The following is a 23,613-nucleotide window of genomic DNA, read 5'->3' on the forward strand; positions in this document are numbered from 1 at the left end:
CCTTCTATCCTCATTCCTCAGGCACAGACCCGGGATGAAGGAGTTAGCTCTTGTGATTCTGACTTGTTTCTTCCTTTCTTCAGTGAGTTGGCTGGAAAGAATGTTAAGGTGCTTATTATTCTTGAGACAAGTGTGAGAAAGCACAAAGCCTTCTGCAGTTGTGCCCAGAAAATAATCTATAAAGTAACCATTGACATTTGTTCAAGGATTTTTACAAAGAATGTCCCAGGATGAGCAAGTAGGCCGCAGCTTGTGGTCATGGTAAAGATTGTTATCTGAGACCTGTTTGTGAGGGATATGTTTATGGCAAAGGAAGTTTGCTGAGCTTAGGGTTTAGGAATAATTAAGAATAGCTAGAAGCCTGGAAAATCCCATGGATGGAGGAGCCTGGAAGGCTGCAGTCCATGGGGTCGCTGAGGGTTGGACAAGACTGGGTGACTTCCCTTTCACTTTCCACTTTCATGCATTGGAGAGGGAGGTGGCAACCCACTCCGGTGTTCTTGCCTGGAGAATCCCAGGGACAGGGGAGTCTGGTGGGCTGCTGTCTATGGGGTCACACAGAGTCGGTCACAACTGAAGTGACTTAGCAATAGAAGCCTTTTTAGGAGATAGAGAGCTTAAGATACTAGGGACAAGCAGGATTTGGAAAGATAAGAAATAAACTGTGGAATGTGATATGCAGCCCAGACATAAGCATGAGTTACAATGTAATCACAAGTAAAAATGATTCTGAGAGAATCGCTGAAGCAGGAACTCTGTTTGAAGGGCAACAATGAGACAATAATCTGGGTGAGGGAGAACTGAAAATGTCAAACCTCTGACCTAATGCTTTTGAAAAGGTATAAAAGAGAACCTGATGCTTGAAATAAACATGTAGTCCCATACCTCGAGTCAGAGGCTACATCATTTCCCACCAACACCACTCATCCCTTCAGGCTGATCCCCTGGATGCTGGAGCTGGACTCCAGCAGTCTGATAATTCTGATGATTTAACATTCCTAGCATTTTGGTTTTGATGTTTATTTTTGCCTCTTAATTTTTTTTTAATCTTTTGGTACAGCTTGCAACTTTTTTTTTGAGAGCTAAATATGTATGTGAACTGGATGAAAAGAACTGCTTTAAATAGGTCTTTCTTTAGTAATGTGGAGATGAGGTGTTGGGGGTGGGGGCGGTTGGTGAAAGTGTCCTGTGATCCAGTGATTAGGTACCAGCCAATGCTCCTGGGGTGTCAGCTTCACAAGAATTTCTGGGTTTTTACTAAATATTTAGATGGAATAGGATGGCTCATGTGGGCTGGAATTGTATATTTCCCTTCCCCATGTCAGTTAGGCTCTAACAGTATAGCAGGTTAGATTTGGTTATTAGTTTCTCCTGAGGCAGACCTTATTAAGAACAGAGTAACCTGGCATATTTCCAAATTGTTCCTTTTCCCTTCTTTTTGCAGGAAGCAGAGGGGCTTCTTTCTTCAGTGTTTACTGTGGGAACCTGGTCAACCTCCTGGAAGTAAATCTCCCAATATTGCAGGGTACCCCCTTCACCAGCAGCTGGTTCTTTATGAAGTTTTTAACTCTCAAGAGTCGGCCACACTGGGCCTTCAGCAACTCGTCAACTGCAGTTTCAGTTTTCCTACCATGGGATTTGTTCCTGGGGCAGCTTCATTCTTGAGTGTCTGCTCTGGTAAGTCATGACTCCCTGTGTTCACCTCTCTGTCTCTAATATCAGGGGTGACCTTTTGCTCTGCATCCTCTCCTCTCTTACTGATGCAAGGTGAGTAGTTGTTATTGTTGTTTTTCAGGCTCTTCAGTTTCTTACTTGTTATTAGAACGGAGTGCAAACTTCCAGGCTCCTTATACATGCAACTGAAAGCCAGAAGTCCTCATTTTTTTTTTTTTAATTTACCTTTAGAATGATTGAACTTTAATATGTTGATGGTAGTACAACCAGTAAATACAGTGGATAAATTATAAAATATTCTAAAGGACTTTTATTTGAGTTGAAATGAATGTGATTGCATAATGTGACTGTTAATTAGACAGAGCTTAAGAAAAACACAATTATAAATTTGGATTCCTTCAAGTTTACAATTCCCAGGTTAGGCAACTTTTTACTGTTTGAGGAATATATGGTGTCTTATTTAAAGAAAATCACTACTTTGACATTGACATCACTACTTTCTCTTCCCTCATCACATTGATATTTATCACAACAAAGCCCTGAGATAAGTTATTGTGAAACAAACACTATTAGCACTCTTAGAGTTTAATTATGAAAGAGCTAAATGTAACACAGACATCTGGCTGATATCACTGCTAACAACTGGTGCTCTTAACTTTGACAAGCTGAGAGGCTTCTTTGTAACAATTTCAGTCAGTTGATGGGATAATAGTGCACCTGATAACCTCAACTTTCTATAAGACACAAAACGACTGGACCAGATAATTCCACATATGTGTTGATCTATACAATATACACAGTATACAATAAATATTGAGTTAAAATTAACCAGTATTATTTGAAAATATTAGTAGTTTCTGAGAAGCATGACCCAAACTTGGAGGCAACAAAAAGATGGAAAGTGTCTTCATTCTGAATAAGAAAAACTTGTTATTTAAAGGTATATTTATAAATAGTATGTCACTGATTAATATCACCAGAACAACCCAAATTTCTTTCTTTTTGAATGCTTAATTCTTAAGCCTACTTTTTAAAAAGAACTTTTGTAAAATAATGTAAAGTAATACATTTTGATGATAAATTAGATTTTTACAAATTTTGGTTAAGTAATAATACCAGTTAAAAATACATTCATGTATTATAGCACAGAAATTTGAAGCCTTAACTGACTATGGTACTTTGTGTTGGATTAGACTCCAAACAGTATTTAGGGAAAAGCCTGTGTCTGGCAGTTGTACTTGTCAACGCCTATAAATAGATACTGTGGTTTGATAATTAGGAAGGGGGTCAGGTCAAACTTTTCTGTAACCCTCAGGGATAATAAGCACATGTTATACTATTAAACATATTTGATTAATAAAAATGAAAGGAAAACTATACCAAAGCTGATGCTGAAGCTAAAACTCCAATACTTTGGCTTCCTGATGTGAAGAACTGATTCACTGAAAAAGACCCTGATTCTGGGAAAGATTGAAGGCAGGAGGAGAAGGGGACATTGGAGGATGAGATGGTTGGATGGCATCACCGACTCGATGGACAGGGGTTTGAGCAAACTCTGGGAGTTGGTGATGGACAGGGAGGCCTGGCATGCTCTAGTCCATGGTGTCTCAAAGAGTCTGACACAACTGAGCAACTGAACTGAACTGACACCAAAGTTTATACCAAAGCTCCAACCCAGGTGATAAAGCATGTGGATCTGTACATGACTATCAGTAGAGGCTCTAGAGCTTCATTTATATTTCAAGATAGGAACAACTGGGGAAAATAAGAAAAGTTATTATTATTTTTTTAACAAGACCTTTTATCTTCCAGTCTCTCTCAGACTTTAAGTATACTGTGTTCTCTACAATCATTGATTTTCAAAGCCCATTAAAATTTTCTTGAAACATAGATCTTTCTCTTTTCAATAAGATTAATGGAAAAGCCAGTTGTTAACACACACACACACACACTTTTTCCTAGAAACTTAAATACTGAATATGAAAGAACTAAGCCAAGTTTCCCCTACTTTATATCATTCTATATTTCTTTCAATTTAACCTTCAGGAAATGGATTTTCATAGGGGCATTAAAATACCACTCATGTTCATACTTTTTAAATTTTTTACATAGATGGAATTTTTTGTTTCAGATACAAAACATTAGATGGCTGAATAAGATGACATGGTATATAAATGCTTTGAGAAAAGTCATTTGGAAATAGTTATTTGCAATTTATTATAAATATAGCCAAAATACAAAAGGAGTTTATCTAAAATTTATTGTAAAATTAGGAAATTGGTACACTCATTTTGATACTTAAAATTCATCCACTTCTTTGTAAATAAAATAAGATCTAAACATAGCCAACTATTTTTATCCTTTGCTTTTCAATTGAAATATAACCCCCACAAACTAAAATGAATAAATTTTAAGTGTATAGATACTGGATTTTTTAAAGTAAGTATTTCTGTAGAAATATCAAATATATCAAGAACTAGAATATTAATAGCCTCCAGCATATTCCCATTATGGCTTTACTCAGTTATTAGTCCTTTCAAAAATGTAATCACTCTTCTGGTATCTACTGCCTACTGATATCTACCTACTTAGATATCAGTAGGTAAATATTCTGTAAATAACAGTAGGTGGATATTCTTACATATAACCAGTGTTCATTGCTTTTTATGGATTTCTTTTTCATTAAATATGTCTGTGAGATTCATCTGTGTTGCTGTACAGAGTTATAGATTATAATTCTGCTTTTCATCCTGCCTTTCCTGTTTTACCTTGGTGACAATTTTGCTAATTTTTCTACTTTGGTGAAGATCATGAATAATGCTTCCTTAAATATTCTTGAACTTTGGTAACATATGCAGATTTCTGTGAAGTGTATATATAAATTTTAAAAATATATATAGGAATTTAATTGATTTATAAGTATAGATATGTTCAACTTTGGTAGGTACTGCTAAACAGTTCAAAGTGTAAAAATTTACAGTTTTACCAGAAGTGTGTGAGTTCCTGTTACTGTATATTCCTACTAACATTTGGCATTGCTATTTTCTGTTTAGTTGTAACCATTTTAATTCTTTTATAATAATATTTTATAAACTTACTTTTGAATAACATCTTCTTAAAGTACCTGTCACTTCTCATTTTTATTTTAGATGTAGTTTAACTTTTCATTATTGATTATTACTTATTTTTATGCATTTCTAAGAATCTTTACTTGTATTTCAAATATCTCACTCAAATCTGTGGATTGCCACTTATGGTCTTTCAAAACTGGTTTTTGATGCATTAAGAATTTATTAAATTCAATGAATTTAAATTTATCACTCTTTTTATAGTAAAGACTGTGTGATATCAGAGGACATAGTAACATATTCAAATATCACTCCTGTATGTAATGTTGGAGAAAATTTACTGTTTCACTCTGGGATTGTTATTTATGATCCATCTAGAATTGATTTTGTACATGGTGTGAATTAGAAATCATCATTTCTCCATATGTTACTGTAATTCTTATACAGTTTGTGAAAATGGTTACCATTCCCTTTTGCATTCAAGCTATTTTTTAATGTAATTCATGTGATATGGAAAGAATACGGAGAAGAACTTACTAAAAAGATCTTCATGACCCAGATAATCATGATGGTATGATCACTCACCTAGAGCCAGACATCATGGAATGTGAAGTCAGCTGGGTCTTAGGAAACATCACTGTGAATAAAGCTAGTGGAGGTGAAGGAATTCCTGTTGAGCTATTTCAAATCCTAAAAGATGATGCTATGAAAGTGATGCACTCAGTATGTCAGCAAATCTGGAAAACTCAGCAGTGGCCACAGGACTGGAAAAGGTCAGTTTTCATTCCAATCCCAAAGAAAGGCAATGACAAAGAATGCTCAAACTACCGCACAACTGCACTCATCTCACACACTAGTAAATTAATGCTCAAAATTCTCCAAGCCAGGCTTTAGCAATATGTGAACCGTGAATTTCCAGATGTTCAAGCTGGTTTTAGAAAAGGCAGAGGAACCAAAGATCAAATTGCCAACATCCACTGGATCATCGAAAAAGCAAGAGAGTTCCAGAAAAACATCTATTTCTCCTTATTGACTATGTCAAAGCCTTTCACTGTGTGGATCACAATAAACTGTGGAAAATTCTTCAAGAGATGGGAATACCAGACCACTTGACCTGCATCTTGAGAAATCTGTATGCAGGTCAGAAAGCAACAGTTCTAACTAGACGTGGAACAACAGACTGGTTCCAAATAGGAAAAGAAGTTCATCAAGGATGTATAGTCACCCTCCTTATTTAACTTATATGCAGAGTACATCATGAGAAACACTGGACTGGATGAAGTACAGGCTGGAATGAAGATTGTTGGGAGAAATATCAGTAACCTCAGATATGCAGATGACACCACCCTTATGGCAGAAAGTGAAGAGGAAATGAAGAGCCTCTTGATGAAAGTGAAAGAGGAGAGTAAAAATCTTTTTTTAAATTCAGATCACTAAGATCATGGCATCCAGTCCCATCACGTCATGGCAAATAGATGGGGAAACAGTGGAAACAGTGGCTGACTTTATTTTTCTAGGCTCCAAAACCATATGCCGATGGTGATTGCAGCCATGAAGTTAAAAGACGCTTACTCCTTGGAAGGAGTTATGACCAACCTAGGCAGCATATTAAAAAGCAGAGACATTTCTTTGCCAGCAATGGTCTGTCTTGTCAAGGCAATGGTTTTTTCCAGTAGTTATGTATGGATGTGAGTGTTGGACTACAAATAAAGTTGAGTGCTGAAGAATTGATGTTTTTGAACTGTGGTGTTGGAGAAGACTCTGAGTGTCCCTTGGACTGCAAGGAGATCCAACCAGTCCATCCTAAAGGAGACCAGTCCTGAGTGTTCATTGGAAGGACTCATATTGAGGCTGAAACTCAAATACTTTGGCCACCTAATGCAAAGAGCTGACTCATTTGAAAAGACCCTGATGTCCGAAGATTGAGGGCAGGAGGCGAAGGGGATGATAGAGGATGAGATGGTTGGATGGCATCACCAACTCAATGGACAGGAGACTGAGTAAACTCCAGGAGTTGGTGATGGACATGGAGGCTGGGTGGCTGCTCTTCATGGGTCGCAAAGAGTCAGGAACGACTGAATGACTCAACTGAACTGAACTGAAGGTGATATGGTATTTTTAAGTTCTAGCAATTATATATTTTTTAATTCCATTTAATTCAGATTGAGTCTGAGCAGGTAATGTGACACAATTATACTCATATTTTCTATTTTTTTATAATTTAGTATTCTCTGCATGGTTTATATTTGGTCTTTCTGTTATCTATTTATTTTTTCATTGAATTATGTTTTTTGATATGCGTGGTATGATTTTGGATACTTTAAGTGAAAAGTTGTGCAGTCTCTGGGTAATGTTATCATCTTCTAGAAGAGACTTTATCCTTTTCTCTGGAGGCAGGTAGAACACAAGCAAATCACCTTGCTTTGACAGTAACTGTGGATGCTTGAAACTTTACTTTGTGAATTTTCTTCTAATATTTCTTATATGTCTTTCTTTTAGGGCATAACCCTTTAGAACTATGATATAAACATGGAGTGATTGCAGAGTCTGACTTCCTTTTAAGGACTTCAGCTGTATCAGTTTTCCCCTAGAACTCTGAGACTGCCAGAATCTTAATATAGCTTTTCTTTCTTTTTTTTTTCAGAATATTTAAACTTTTATTTTGTACTGGGGTATAGCCGATTAACAAACAATGTTGTGATAGTTTCAGGTGAACAGCAAAGGGACTCAGCCATACATATAAATGTATCCCTTCTCTTCCAAACTCCCCTCTCACCCAGGCTATCACATAGGATTGAGCAGAGTTCCATGTGCTATGAAGTAGGTCCTTGTGGTTATCCATTTTAAATATAGCAGTGTGTACATGTACACCCCAAGCTCCCTAACTATTCCTTTCCCCAGTTCTTACCCCCAGCAGTCCTAAGTTTGTTCTCCAAGCCCGTGAGTCTCTTTCTGTTTTGCAAGTAAGCACATTTGTATCATTTCTTTTTAGATTCCACATATAAAATATGTCATAATTGGCTTTTCTTTCTTAGTAGCTGTTTTACTTTGCTGTTTTTAACCTTTTACTCTGGGCATGTCCAACTCAGGAATTGGTAAATGCCTTTTGAGCGATTGTATACAGAAGACCTGAATCAACTTTGATCCTTCCATTTATCTGCCATCCTCTCCTCTTAATTCCTGTGGTATCCATAAACTTCAATATCTGCTGCACCAGCTCAGTGGATACAACAAAAGTTCCAGATCTTATTCTCTGATCAGGCTCTACAAGCTAAAGATACAATGAAGGCAAATAGCTTTTCAGGAAGAAGGCTACTTTGAATTCAGTCTTGGTGAATCTCAATTGATACCTTAGTTGCATTCTGGTGCTTTCAATCAATATTTTTTATTCATTTATTATTTTCATAATTTATAAGACATATCTGTTTCATTGACTAATATGAGATTACTTATTATAGGTAGGGATGAAACTCAAGGTTAGTATTTATCAAGTTATATGGATAACAGTAAAAAAGTAAACATATATGAAAGGCAAGTCTTTTGATTCCCTAACACTCACAAGGGGTAGATTTGCAGAAAGTTCTAAACAGCAGATTTTCAACATTAAATTCCCCTAATGTGATGCCAAATCATACTTCTCCCTATGAGTGACACCGATTCCATTTGCAAAATTCTCTGAAATTCATCTCTTGAGGGTTAAAAAGGGGCTCTTCCTTGAGCTCCTTATCTATTCTTTTATTCTGTAGAGTTATCTCTCATTCCTTATTATTTTGATTCTCTGTTAACATTAATAAATTTATGTATTAAACTTTCTCTGTTCAAATTATTCTGTGATCCTTCTCTCTCTTCATTGTACCCTGACTGATGCAATCATGTAAATAAGGGTTTTGAGGAATATCCAGATGTACATAGCACAGGTATAGCTTCTCTAAATATAGTTTATATCCTTGGGCCTTGGAAGACTGATATATAGAGAAGAAAACAAAATATAGGTCAAATATAAATTTGGAACAGGAATATTGATAATGTAGTCTTGATTCTAAGACAGTGAGATGCAAGCCTACTTATACTCAGATTCTTGTGACAGAACTGTTTAGAATTCAACAAAGGGTGCCACCCTAGTTAGAGTTGTATAACCTAGTCTATATTGGTCAATTTATTGCAGAGTCAGGAAGTTGAGTAGGTTACAGCAATAGAATGAAAAATCAGTGGAATAAAATTTCTGATGGATATTCTGGAGACATGTTATTAGTATGAAGATTAAAATCCCTAGATTTAGAGAGAGAATCTGAATTCTGAAATTGCATTTAATAATGAAAAGTCAATTTTTAAAGCTGCCTAGTCCTATGTTTCTTACAATTGGGGAAAAAATGTAAGTCAGTTTTGTCATAGATGTGTTTAGGATGTGTGTGGTGGAAGGGAAACGGGTAGAAGGATAATACAAGCCACAGTAGGGGGTTTCAGCATCATTAGCAGCAGCAGCAACATCAGTATCTTCAAATTAATAATAAAAAACTGGTGAAATCGAGCAAAAACTATTTGTCAAGGAACTCTGTGTCTGAGGAGTACATAATCTCTTGATCTTCCAATTTTTAGAGCCTGAAAAGTCTGAGGGCATGAAGGGAGTCTTTGATTAGGAATCTTGCCTGGAAGACTTTAGGAAATATTGCTATAATCTCTATTTCTCTCAGTATAGTGACCAGAAAAGCAAGTAAAACTTTCAACATTTTTAAAGAGGTTTTTGTTAAAATTTTGTTGTTGAAATGTGCTTCTTATAGGGCATTAATCAAGCATTGAACTATTTAAATTATGATTTGTAAGCGGCCCAGAGCCCCATACCTTTAACAATAATATTTATATTTCCTTTTGCTAATACCATGCTCAAAACATTTTGGGAATTGTATTTAGTATGTCACTTAATCAGAAGGAGAAAAAACATGTGTTTGACAGGCACATTGGCAATCCAGTTCTTTATTTACTTGGAATAAATGCATTTTAACTTAACCTGTTGACATTGAGGATTACAATGTGTTAAATATTTTGTGAATATAAATCAACTTTTTTGTTTTTAGTTCATTCTGTAGAAGAAACTGATATCCTAACTCATTTGGATGTAGAACCAAATTCATGACAAGGGTGAATTCACCAAGCTTCCCTGGTGGCTCAGACAGTAAAAAAAAATGGATCTTTCCAATCCAGGGATTGGGTTGGAAAGATCCGCTGAAGGAAGGCATGGGAGCCCATGCCAGTATTCTTGCCTGGAGAATCCCCATGGACAGAAGAGCATGGCAGGCTACAGTCCATGGGGTGGCAGAGTCAGACACGACTGAGAGACTGAGCACAATATGACCTTAGCATTTGGTCCTTTGATAACCATTGTCTTCCCAGTAACTTTTTTGCTGGAAAATTTCTCAGTTTAGATTCCCAAAGTGAAACTGGACACACCGATCTTTTTTTTTTTTCAGTCCAATTTATTATGCTCTCCTTATAAGACAGCTCAAGCCAAAGATATTAGAAATAGCCACTCCAACAAGGTAGGGAACTGAAACAATATATAAAATAAGTATAATAAGAAGAGAAAATACAGTGATTATGACTTATAAATAGCTAAAATAATATATGAATAAATATAATGAGATAAATTCAGTGACATAAATAGTAAAGATCATGTGAATTCATGTAATATTCAAGAAGAAAACTAATATATAACCTTGTACGTACTCATAAGACATATTTAACTAATATGATGAATAATCTTATAATTGTTTTACATATATTGTACACACAGTAAAAATTTAATTATTGGTTAAAATTATATTGTTGCGGGAATTAAAATTTAATTCTTTGTAATCATAGCTTGAAAAAGAATGCTCAGAGGATTGTGAATTTTTCCTTTCAATTAGAATATTGTCATTTTTATTAATGAAAGATAATTATATAATAAATTAATAACTCTACTCTTGGAAACTAATTTTCTTTCACAGTTTTATAGAGCTTAATATTATTACTGCTTTTATAACAGACAATGCTTTGAGTCTTGGAAGATCCTCAAACTCTATTTATTAAGGTGATTATTATCTAAGAATTTAGTAACATTAAATAATATGTATTTTTATATAATACAAGGTTGTGCAAGGTTTAATTTTAAAACATGAAAATTTGGTACAACAAATAAAGGAAAAAAGCAAATGTAAATTAGAGATTTCACTTTCTCCATTAAAAGTAAATTAAGACCATTAGTAAACAATCGTCTATGCTACCCTCCCACACAGCTCAATCCAGCTGCATCTGTGAGTCAGACTATTTTCAACTGCTTTTAATTAGCAGTTTTTTAAAATATTTCAGAGGTTGCAAATTAAAGAGCACATTGACTAGCAGATTCTGTACTGTTTAGAAAGGAAATGTCCTGGGGAGAACTCCAAATAGTGATAAAGAATCCCAGTAGTAATTGAAGGCAATGATGGGGCATGTATGAGGAAATTGTTTTAAAAGTGATAACTACTAAAGTCTCAGACTTGGATGCTCTGAAATTAAGATTTAGATGAAATTAGTTGAATTTCTCTCCTATGATTAATAGATTTTTTAATAAATCTACCATTTCACTAAAAGCATTATAAACTGTGGTACTGAGAAAGTGAGGTGATCTGATTATTGTAATTTTATGCATGACATAGATTTTTTAAAAAATTACCAAATTTAGAACAGGTGATATTGTCAAGATTTTATTTTACCCATGTGCTGTATTCTGTGTTTAGTTGCTCAGTCGTGTCTGACTCTTTGCAACCCCATGAACCATAGCCCTCCAGGCTCCTCTGTCCATGGGGATTCTCCAACAAGAATACTGGCGTGGGCTGTCATGCCCTCCTCCAGGGGATCTTTCCAACCCAGGGATGGAACCCAGGTCTCCCACATTACAGATGGATTCTTTGCCTTCTGAGCCACCAAGGAAGCCCATATCATGTAGTAAATACTGTATCTCAAATTATGTACTATGAAAAATAAAAACCTGTATTCTTAGACAGGTATTACAGACAGAGATTCATGTATGTTCATTCAGAGTTTTTTTTAATTTTCATTTTTTAAGATAATTTATTTTTTAAGCAGTTTTAGATTGACAGAATTTGAGAGCAATATATAGAGTTTCCATGTACCTGCTGTTCCCATGGATGCAGCCTTCCCTGTTATCAACACCCACCCCCTCCACCAGAGTGGTACTCTGGTTACAGCTGATGAAGCTACATTGATGTATTATCATGCAAAGTCCCATAATTTACCCAAAGGTTCACTTTTGATGTTATGCATGCCACAGGTTTATACAGATGTGTGATTACATATATCCATCATAATAGTGTCATACAGATTATTTTCATTGCCCTAAAAATGATCTGTGTGCTCTGCCCATTCTGTCTAATTATGGTATCTCAAATGCTGGATTTTTTTTTTATTAAGATAAACTGTGCCTAAGATACTGTCCTGAAACAAACAAAATTATTCCAAGCCTATCTTCAACTTGAAACAGTTCTTTTTCTCTAAAAATCAGCTGGCAAATTAGTTTATATTTGTATTTATTGATTTATTAGGCTAACCTATAAAGCTCCTATCTATTTCATATGTGTGTATGTATGAATAAGTTTGTATACATTCATCTACACTTCCCATATCTACACCCCCCAAAAATAAAGATTTAAATCAGTTTTATTATATGAATCAAAAAATATTAGAAAAAGATCAAAGTAGAGGTCTTGCTCTTTTGAAGTCAAGAGAACCTTGAAATACTTTGCTTCAGAATATTTGATTTTTTTTAATAAATTCAGGATAGTCACAAACCATGTGCTGAGCAAATAAATACATTGATATGTAGCAGCTAAGTCACTACTGAATCATTCCAAACAGAACAATTAAAAAATGTATTCAGTAGAGGTTTTGTTTTGTTTTGTCCCTATATGCCAATTTACATAGCTATGTTAGTTTTACCTCATTATTAAAAACCGTGTTGGTTTAATATATTTTCTAAAATATCTCTCAGGTATTGAAAATGCACAAATATAATGCTAGATATTGGCTATAGAGAGATGAAGATGGTATTCCCTCACATGTAAAGGTCAAATAGTTTATAGAAGTTCTTATATGGTACTGTTATTATACTTTAGAGAGGATAATCATGTGTGATTATTCATGTATTGTTATAGAAATTAAGAATATTGTATTCATTTATTCAATTGAATATAGATATGTAAAGTTTACTTATAGTCAACAGAATATAAATTAACCCTAACAACTCTATGCTAATAATAATATTACCTAGCATAGTGATACTTTTTAGACAACAATCTATATATTGATCTTGTTGCTGTAATCCTTGTATTTTGTGGTAGTTTAAGGAAGAATTCTGTTTTATTTCTATTAGCTATAATGATTATGCTGCTGCAGAATGTAATAAGTGAGCTTATTTAAAATATAATGGGTATATAACTGCATTTATCATGTTAAGGATGATATAATATGCTTATTAAAGAGTCAAAAGTTCCCAGTTAACTTTTGTTACTTAATGCAAACATGCTGAGCAAATGCTGATGAGAGATCAAAGTCTTTTTGAATTTTCTTAACTGATTCAAATATGAACTAAAAGGAAAAAGAAATTGGCAGAGGTCAGGATGTGCTCTTTACCCTCTTCTGTTTCTTTAACCATATTTGGTTCGATTGAAAGGACATTAGCCTGTTATAGAAGTTGAAGATATCCAGTCTGTTGCTTTGGGCCTTAAAGTTTCCTCATCTGTAAAATCAGGATTAATAACTTAGGGAGTTAGTAATAATGGAATAATTTAATTATATGTGGTATTTAGCATAGTGAGTACCACACAGTAAGAGAGGTATTTTCTAGGATTTATTTATTTCTAGTCATTCACATTGATTTTATTCATTTCAATAAGATTAAATGAAATATTTTAGCTTAATACTATTTAAAGATAATTAGAAATGTTTTTCCTAACAGGAATAAAATCTTCTGTGGGTACTTAATAATGTATCTTTAACATTATAAAGTTGATTTAATCATGCAAATAGCTAGATTTAAGAATACAATTTTGTTTAGTAGATTGACTGACTGATTCACATATAGATGATACTCTGTTAGCTTTGAAACAGCTCTATTCTCCCTTGGTAGTTTTCTTTGTACTTTGAAATAACTTCCAGACAGCAAAATAGTTACAAAGATTAACAGCAGCAACACAATTTTTAAAGTAATTTTTTTTTTAAGTTTTCAAGAGTTACTTGGGGGAAAGCTGCTGACATAATGGCCAACCACAGTAAATAATAACTAACACTGATAGATAACTTACTATTAAACGCTCAGACTTCAAGTTTTGTTGTGGCCAGGTAAAGTCCTTTAAAAGAAAAGGATCCAATCAAGTATAGCATGTTGCATTTATTTTTCATTAATCTCTCAGTGTACTCAAAAAAATAAAAAGATGTGTCCCTTGGGTACACAACATATACTTGAGTTCCTGGTATTAACAGGAGAATTGCTGTTAGGTTAGGTTCAGGGAACTGAGAAATATAGATTAGCAAAGCAGCTAGGACACATTCTCTCACATATTCATATGATGAAATAAAAAGGATTCACCATTCATTAATATTGGGAGTATTAATATTCAGAGTGCCGTGTCATCAAATATTGGTTGAGGCACACAAAAAAGGAAACAAAGGACATTAATACAAAGAAAAATAATTAGTATTAATATAATATTTTGAAAATTGAGTTAAGTTTATCAAAAAAAAGTAACTGGTAAAATGCTAAATTGCTCCCCAAATGTTCACAATAAATCTGAAATACAAGAATGGCATGTAAGACACAATTTTCCAGCGATTTCAGAGGATTTCTATTGCTTCAAATGGCTGATTGCTATATAAGCAATTTTCCAGAATGTGAAATTTAAGTCATTGAAATAGTTTTTTGTCTGAATTTTTTTTTAATGTATAGAAATAGCCTTAATGTAACTTTCATTACTTATAGATGAATCACAAATCTGAATGTGTTAGACAAGCAAAGGCAGTTCTAAATAAAATTATCCCTTTTTTATAAATGCTGTAATTTCTATACTAAAACAGATTTTTTTTTAAATTTTATTTTATTTTAAACTTTACATAATTGTATTAGTTTTGCCAAATATCAAAATGAATCCATCACAGGTATACATGTGCTCCCCATCCTGAACCCTCCTCCCTCCTCCCTCCCCATACCATCCCTCTGGGTCGTCCCAGTGCACTAGCCCCAAGCATCCAGTATCGTGCATTGAACCTGGACTGGCATCTCATTTCATACATGATATTTCACATTTCAATGCCATTCTCCCAAATCTTCCCACCCTCTCCCTCTCCCACAGAGTCCATAAGACTGTTCCATACATCAGTGTCTCTTTTGCTGTCTCGTATACAGGGTTATTGTTATCATCTTTCTAAATTCCATATATATGCATTAGTATACTGTATTGGTGTTTTTCTTTCTGGCTTACTTCACTCTGTATAATAGGCTCCAGTTTCATCCACCTCATTAGAACTGATTCAAATGAATTCTTTTTAATGGCTGAGTAATACTCCATTGTGTATATGTACCACTGCTTTCTTATCCATTCATCTGCTGATGGACATCTAGGTTGCTTCCATGTCCTGGCTATTATAAACAGTGCTGTGATGAACATTGGGGAACACATGTCTCTTTCCCTTCTGGTTTCCTCAGTGTGTATGCCCAGCAGTGGGATTGCTGGATCATAAGGCAGTTCTATTTCCAGTTTTTTAAGGAATCTCCACACTGTTCTCCATAGTGGCTGTACTAGTTTGCATTCCCACCAACAGTGTAAGAGGGTTCCCTTTTCTCCACACCCTCTCCAACATTTATTATTTGTAGACTTTTGAATCGCAGCCATTCTGACTGGTGTGAAATGGTACCTCATAGTGGTCTTGATTTGCATTTCTCTGATAATGAGTGATGTTGAGCATCTTTTCATGTGTTTGTTAGCCATCTGTATGTCTTCTTTGGAAAAATGTCTATTTAGTTCTTTGGCCCATTTTTTGATTGGGTCATTTATTTTTCTAGAGTTGAGCTGTAGGAGTTGCTTGTATATTTTTGATATTAGTTGTTTGTCAGTTGCTTCATTTGCTATTATTTTCTCCCATTCTGAAGGCTGTCTTTTCACCTTGCTGATAGTTTCCTTTGATGTGCAGAAGCTTTTAAGGTTAATTAGGTCCCATTTGTTTATTTTTGCTTTTATTTCCAATATTCTGGAAGGTGGGTCATAGAGGATCCTGCTGTGATGTATGTCGGAGAGTGTTTTGCCTATGTTCTCCTCTAGGAGTTTTATAGTTTCTGGTCTTACGTTGAGATCTTTAATCCATTTTGAGTTTATTTTTGTGTATGGTGTTAGAAAGTGTTCTAGTTTCATTCTTTTACAAGTGGTTGACCAGTTTTCCCAACACCACTTATTAAAGAGATTGTCTTTAATCCATTGTATATTCTTGCCTCCTTTGTCAAAGATAAGGTGTCCATATGTGCGTGGATTTATCTCTGGGCTTTCTATTTTGTTCCATTGATCTACATTTCTGTCTTTGTGCCAGTACCATACTGTCTTGATGACTGTGGCTTTGTAGTAGAGCCTGAAGTCAGGTAGGTTGATTCCTCCAGTTCCATTCTTCTTTCTCAAGATAGCTTTGGCTATTCGAGGTTTTTTGTATTTCCATACAAATTGTGAAATTATTTGTTCTAGCTCTGTGAAGAATACTGTTGGTAGCTTGATAGGGATTGCATTGAATCTATAAATTGCTTTGGGTAGTATACTCATTTTCACTATATTGATTCTTCCAATCCATGAACATGGTATATTTCTCCATCTATTAGTGTCCTCTTTGATTTCTTTCACCAGTGTTTTATAGTTTTCTATATATAGGTCTTTAGTTTCTTTAGGTAGATATATTCCTAAGTATTTTATTCTTTTCGTTGCAATGGTGAATGGAATTGTTTCCTTAATTTCTCTTTCTGTTTTCTCATTATTAGTGTATAGGAATGCAAGGGATTTCTGTGTGTTGATTTTATATCCTGCAACTTTACTATAGTCATTGATTATTTCTAGTAATTTTCTGGTGGAGTCTTTAGGGTTTTCTATGTAGAGGATCATGTCATCTGCAAATAGTGAGAGTTTTACTTCTTCTTTTCCAATTTGGATTCCTTTTATTTCTTTTTCTGCTCTGATTGCTGTGGCCAAAACTTCCAAAACTATGTTGAATAGTAATGGTGAAAGTGGGCACCCTTGTCTTGTTCCTGACTTTAGAGGAAATGCTTTCAATTTTTCACCATTGAGGACAATGTTTGCTGTGGGTTTGTCATATATAGCTTTTATTATGTTGAGGTACGTTCCTTCTATTCCTGCTTTCTGGAGAGTTTTTATCATAAATGGGTGTTGAATTTTGTCAAAGGCTTTCTCTAATGACCTCATATGGAAAGGTTCATGTGCTTTAAATTTATAAATATGTGTTTGAATAAGATCTCAAACAAATTAGATAAATTAACTGACTTTTGAGAAATAAAAGATAAATCTTATCTTTCAATGTTTTCTAGATATTAATTACTGTTTTTAAGTGTCAGAGTTTAGAATTTAGACTATTTTGTATTGTAGATCATATAGTTTATTAAAAGATAAACTATATGAAAAATTTTAAGAGTTTGAGTGAAAATCTATTGGAATGGGGCAGCACCAAATCAGAAGTGGTGAGGAGCATTCCTCCCACAGTAGTTAGGGGGAAGATATAGAGAAAGTATGGAAGCAAAGAAAGGGAAATTTTGGTTGCCTATACCTTAAAATCTAGTTGGTTGTTTGTGATTGGTTGTCCTTAACGTTTTGATTTTATAACCTTGAGGCATTTACAGTCTTAGATTTTGGCTTGCTTAACTAGTCTACCACCACATTAAAGCTATCTCAGCCCAATGCCCTCCTGTTTTAATGAACAATTCTGATACTTTAGAGGATTTGATACTCAACTTTAGGTATAATAAGTTGGTTCCTAGCATTGTTTATTTGAAGAATTTAAATTTTAGATGGTTTGACAAGTCTGTATATATTGTAATGTGAAATCTATGACACCATTTTTCCTTATAAAAACTCAGAAAAATCAGACAAGTGTTTCTTAATTTCCATATGATGAGATACTAAGATTTACAGTGTTGGTATTCCTTGAAACTTGAAGAATAAGAAATGCTTTACAGATTAAATACCTGCCGTTACTGAATAGGTGAAGAAGCTTTACCAGTATTGATTTGGGAAAGATTGAGGGAAGGCAGAGAAGGAGGAGGTGGAGGATGAGATGGTTGGATGGCATCTTCAACTCAATGGACCTGAGTTTGAGCAAACTCTGGAAAATAGTGAAGGACAGGGAAGCCTGACATGCTGCAATCCATGGGGTGGCAAAGATATGACCGGACTGAGCGACTGAACAACAACAGCAATTTGGGATAGAGTCCTAGAGGTAAATGCATCTGTGGATCAAATGGTAATGTATGTACTTTTTGGCAGATAATGTAAAATCTCTCTCTGTAGATTTCATCTTTTTTAATCTCATCAGAAATATGATAATACTATTAATTCCTCACTTTTCTAGACATTTGAGCTTCCCTGGTGGCTCAGATGGTAAAGCATCTGCCTACAATGCGGCAGACCCAGGTTCGATCCCTGGGTTGGGAAGATCTCCTGGAGAAGGAAATGGCAACCCACTCTAGTATTCTTGCCTGGAAAATCCCATGGATGGAGGAACCTGGTAGGCTACAGTCCATGGGGTCGCAAAGAGTTGACATGACTGAGAGACTTCACTTTGACTTTCACTTTTTTCTAGTCATTTACCTACCTTCTTATACAGGCTCAAATTTCAAAGGCTCTGAAATCTATGCTGTGGGTATATTAATATAAATTTTATAAACATTCAAGTTAATTGGAAACAGGATGTTCATTTTTCAGAGAGAATTTGCGCTTGACTTTGACTCTGTTTCCAATGATTCTGTTTCCAAATCCTCTCTGATGTACTTATCAAGTACAGCTAGAAAATAGATTTGATGCCAAAACACCCAGGTGAAAATTGAATTTAGGGATTAAATATTCAATTGTAGCTCACTTATGCTCACAAGTAAGCTAACATTCTGAGTTAATTTGTGCCTGAGGTTTTGAAAGAGTAAATCCTCTCCATGCAAATATCCAGCATTTTAATCCAACTAATTTACACTTAGTGTTGACCTCTTTTTATAAGTAATAATAAAAGTTCACAAAACAATATTTTTTAAAGTTGAATCAGAAGAAATGTAAGTATCTGGACAAGACATCATTATAAAAATATGATTAATTTTATACCAAACGGACATAGAGTAAAATATATGTATATTTTTTTTTCAGAAAAACAGAACAGAAATTTAAATTTAGTTTTCAAATAGCGTGTCAAGAAATAGTTTTAGCCATCTCAAAGAACACTGGACCTAAAATTGTGGCTGGAAGACAGAAACACAAAATCTTAGGAGACAGTGAAAATGTAGCACAGATTTGCTGTACACATCTGATGATGTAAAGTTTTAAAATTTAGGTAAATAGGGTTTAGAGAAAACACTGCTCTATTTGAAGCCATTTATGGGGATAAGAGGAACTATGGGAAAAGCACAGAGTATAACCCTCTTAACTGAAAGACTTCCTCTAATGCATAGGCATGCTTATGTTTTGAAGCAAGTCATTTAAAGAGAAATTCTATGGCTTTGTTGGCATTGTTGTTGTTGTTGTTCAGTTGCTCAGGCTCCCAGACGTGTCCAACTGTTTGCAACTCCGTGGACTGCAGCACACCAGGCCTCCCTGTCACTCACCATCTCCTGGAGTTTGCCCAAGTTCTTGTCCACTGCATCGGTGGTACCATCCAGCCATCTCATCCTCTGATGTCCTCTTATTCTCATTCCACCCTCAATCTTGCCCTCAGTCTTTGTTGGCATTATTATTATTATTTGATTCTAACTTTTTCATCCTGATTCCTCAGGAGGTTATGAGTACCACCTTTTGTCATTAACTACTCATAACAAAGAGCTTAAAAACAAAAACACATTCCTGTTTTTTCATTAAATTACTATGTGAAGTCAGTGACTTTCAGGCCATTGTCCTTAAGAATAACTTCTATTTTCCAAGAAAAAAAAAAAAAAAAGATTTTGTTAGTAAATATCTCCCTGGATTGTATCAGCATGATTTGATTGTATACATTTGATTTTGTTCAGATGTAATCTTTGAGGATAATATGCCACAGGGGATGGAAAACTCTTGGAGATAAAATGGTTGTCCATGGGTAAATGTTTTTAGAAAATGAGGGAGGAAGGCAAAAGTTCAGCAGATTGAATTAGTACACGTTTGAACTGAAAAGCCAGATCCGAACACAATGTTGAAAGTCCAGTTGAATGCCAAAGGCTGAGCTTGCTTGAAGTCATTTTCTGAAAGGAATCTGAGGAAGAAACATCATTGTCCAAATGAGCTGGAAAAAATGCTGGCTCTTTATACTGTCTGTTTGACTTTTCCAAGAACAGAAAACAGCAACATTGCCCATAACAAACAGCACTTGTCTTCTTTACAGAAAGTAAAGGTTGGCTGACAGCCAATGTCAGTCTTGCTGTGAAAATAAATAAAAGCAAATACAGCATCACAATTCAGCCAGGAAAGACAAGTGGAAGGAAAAAAAAAAAAAAAAAAAAAGTGAGAATTCAGAAGAGAAAGCAAGTAGAGAAAAGGAGGCAACAAATGGATTATAAGTGAACAAATAACCTTGCTGAAACTCTTTAATATGTTGATTTACTGAAGTGTAAAGAGAATTTATTAACAGGTTTGAGACCACAGGACTCACAAACCTAGGTATTAGTTTTGGTTCTGTTATGTATGAATAGCTAAGGCCTCTCTGGGTTTAAATACTATACTTATTTACAAAAATTAAAAAAAAAAAAACAACAGATAGGATAGTTAAAAGAAGAAGAGCCTATAGACCCTTCCTGCTGTAAGACCTGAGGGATAACGAATGCTTGGTCTATGATTTTTGTAAAGTTGTGCTTGTTTCACTATCAAAGTGTGTACTCAGTCATCTCTGACTTTTTGTGACCCCATGGACTGAAGCATGCCTGGCTCCTCTGTTCATGGAATTTTCCAGGAGAGAATACTGGTTGCCATTCCCTTCTCCAGGGGATCTTCCTGATCCAGGGATTGAACCTGTATCTCTTGTGTTTCCTGCATTGGCAGGGAGGTTCTTTACTACTAGCACCACCTGGGAAGCCCTCATTACCAGGGTACTTCATCAAAATTTAGGACTACACTTCTATTACTTTTCCTGATATAATTTGTAGTACAGTTATGATATATGTAATTTGTAGTAAAGGTATGATTTTATACAATTTTATCAGTGAACAAAGAGCAACATACAGGTAGCATCCCTGCAGAAAACAAAAACAAAAACTTGGCCAATGGAAGTGTTTGGAAGTCAACTTTTTGTCATTGCCACACAGAAAGTTGTGTATGGCCACAGTTGTATGGCTGTTGTTATTGGTAATCCACAAACTGCTTCTTCCTTCTTCCCTTAAACATGTACTGATTACTAACTCTACACCTAAATATAAGTTAGAACAATTAAGTTCTATGTTATGTATATTTTACCACAATGAAAACTGTACCCAAAAATATATATTGATTAATTCCAGCAAGAATATGTTAAGGAAAAAACATTGAAGTTATGTTATTCACTTGGTTTAAATGGGATATGTTTGTGGGGAGGGCATCCTGGTTTTCTGCAAGATATTATTTTTATATATTGGATAAATTTATAAACTTTAACCATTTCTTCAACTAGCAATTGGAAACTCTCAGTGCAATAGGATTGCTTACTGACCTTTACAAAATACAGCTGCCAAGAATCCATTCTCAAGAGTTCATTTAAATTACTCTATGGTACAGACTATTCAACAGGATTGTTCAATTCTAACATGCAGTCAGGATTGAAAACTCCTGCTATACAGTGAAGAATCTTTGAAGGCAGGGACTGCATTTGTCCTGTTTACAAGTATAGCCCTTGCATATTAACTAAGTATCCATAGGCTGAATGAAGGATTACATAAACAATAATCTCCTAGTTTATTGTACCTGTATATTTAATCTCTATTATTTTCTCTGAAGCAGTAATAGTCATGCAGATTCCACAAAATCAGCCAGAAAACATGAAAATAAATTAATCAGAGTCAGTTACCTCTTCTATTTTCCTAATCTCTACCACTAACTACCCCACTGATAAATGTAGTAAGTGTGGTACATGAACTTTCAACTATTGTATCTGACTTGGTGTGCATATACATATACACATATACATACGCAAATGTCTTTTAAAAATTACTTACACTTTGTTATTCAGGAAAATAGAATGAAAATATACATAGTGATCTGCACTTTTTCCACTTAAACATTTTACTGTTTTTTTTTTTTTTTTTCAAAAAATCACACCACAAGTACTAGTTCATTCTTCACACAGAGCTAAATCATATTTTCACAGTATCTGTTCCCTAAGCTGTTTAACCATATTCTCCATTCATTTTTCTTCCTTTCTCTTCTGCACACAGTCCAGTATTACTTTGGCTTCCATCATACCAGAAAAGCCAATGTTAAACTGTTAGCATCATTCTCCAACTATATGTAACATTTGATCAAGTCTTCAATCCTTCCTTATTTCAACTTTTTTTTTTTTTGCCTCTTAGATCTCACTATCTCTCAATTTCCTATTTAACTGTTGCTGCAACATTTGTCGTAGAAGTCAATGGCACCCCACTCCAGTACTCTTGCCTGGAGAATCCCATGGATGGAGGAGCCAGGTAGGCTACAGTCCATGGGGTCACTAAGAATCGGACACAACTGAGCGACTTCACTTTCACTTTTCACTTTCATGCATTGGAGAAGGAAATGGGAACCCACTCCAGTATTCTTGCCTGGAGAATCCCAGGGACGGGGGAGCCTGTTGGGCTGCCATCTATGGTGTCGCACAGAGTCGGACATGACTGAAGTGACTTAGTAGCAGCAGCACCAGCAGCATTTGTAGGTAATATCTTATCTTCTCTAGCTGTAAGTTAGTAACTAAGCCCCAAAGACATTTCTATTTTATATACACTCATTGTCTTATTTCATCTAGCACCAGGGCTTTTAAGATGCCCTGTAGACCATCTATCTAATGTAGTCTACTGATATCTCTAATTTTGCATTCAATAGGCATCTTACACTTACTGTGCCCAAATTAGGACTTTGGACTTTCCACTAAGTTTTCCATTATCTTTTCCAGTTCAGCAAATGGCAACTCTGTTTTGGAGTTCTCAGGCAAAAATCCCTTAAGCCGTCCATGAATTCCCACTTTATTTTGTACCGTGCAACAATTCATTGACAAATTCTGCTCTTACCTTAGAAACCTATACAAAATGCAATCAGTTTTTACCACTTCATAGTCAAAGACAACACTGTTTTTCACATGGAATACGTCATACCCCAGTCATTCTCCCTGCTTCCCTCTTGGTCTCCTTAAATCTCTATACAGCAGCAGCAGTGATCCTTTGAAAATATTAATTAGGTCACATCATATTCTACCCAGGTCTTATCTTCCTTCACTCATTGAAATCCTATCCCTATGTACATCTGACTCCTGTCTCGCACCACTGCAAAACACAGACCATTACTCCTCAGATTTCACTTTCATTGTCATTTCTTCTATTCCCGTCCCACCTCTTTACTTAAGCTTCTTCAGAGGCACCAGACATATTCTAGCCTTTGGGTGTTTAGAATTTCCATTTAGCCTATGTAAT

General features: G+C 35.0%; 1 long non-coding RNA gene across 1 annotated transcript in view; it reads left to right on the top strand.

Moving 5' to 3' along the window:
* The first annotated feature begins 1,395 nt into the window (after positions 1-1,395).
* LOC147370835 (uncharacterized) overlaps positions 1,396-23,613 on the top strand; it is a 133,044-nt gene continuing 110,826 nt past the window's right edge. Inside the window, exon 1 of the long non-coding RNA XR_015166187.1 lies at positions 1,396-1,677. This is a non-coding gene — a long non-coding RNA (uncharacterized LOC147370835). The remainder of the gene's footprint in view (positions 1,678-23,613) is intronic.

Source organism: Bos grunniens, chromosome 6 (assembly GCF_055505025.1).
Source record: "Bos grunniens cultivar Pamir isolate PY7600 chromosome 6, Bosgru_T2T1.0, whole genome shotgun sequence".
NCBI classification, from domain to species: Eukaryota; Metazoa; Chordata; class Mammalia; order Artiodactyla; family Bovidae; genus Bos; species Bos grunniens.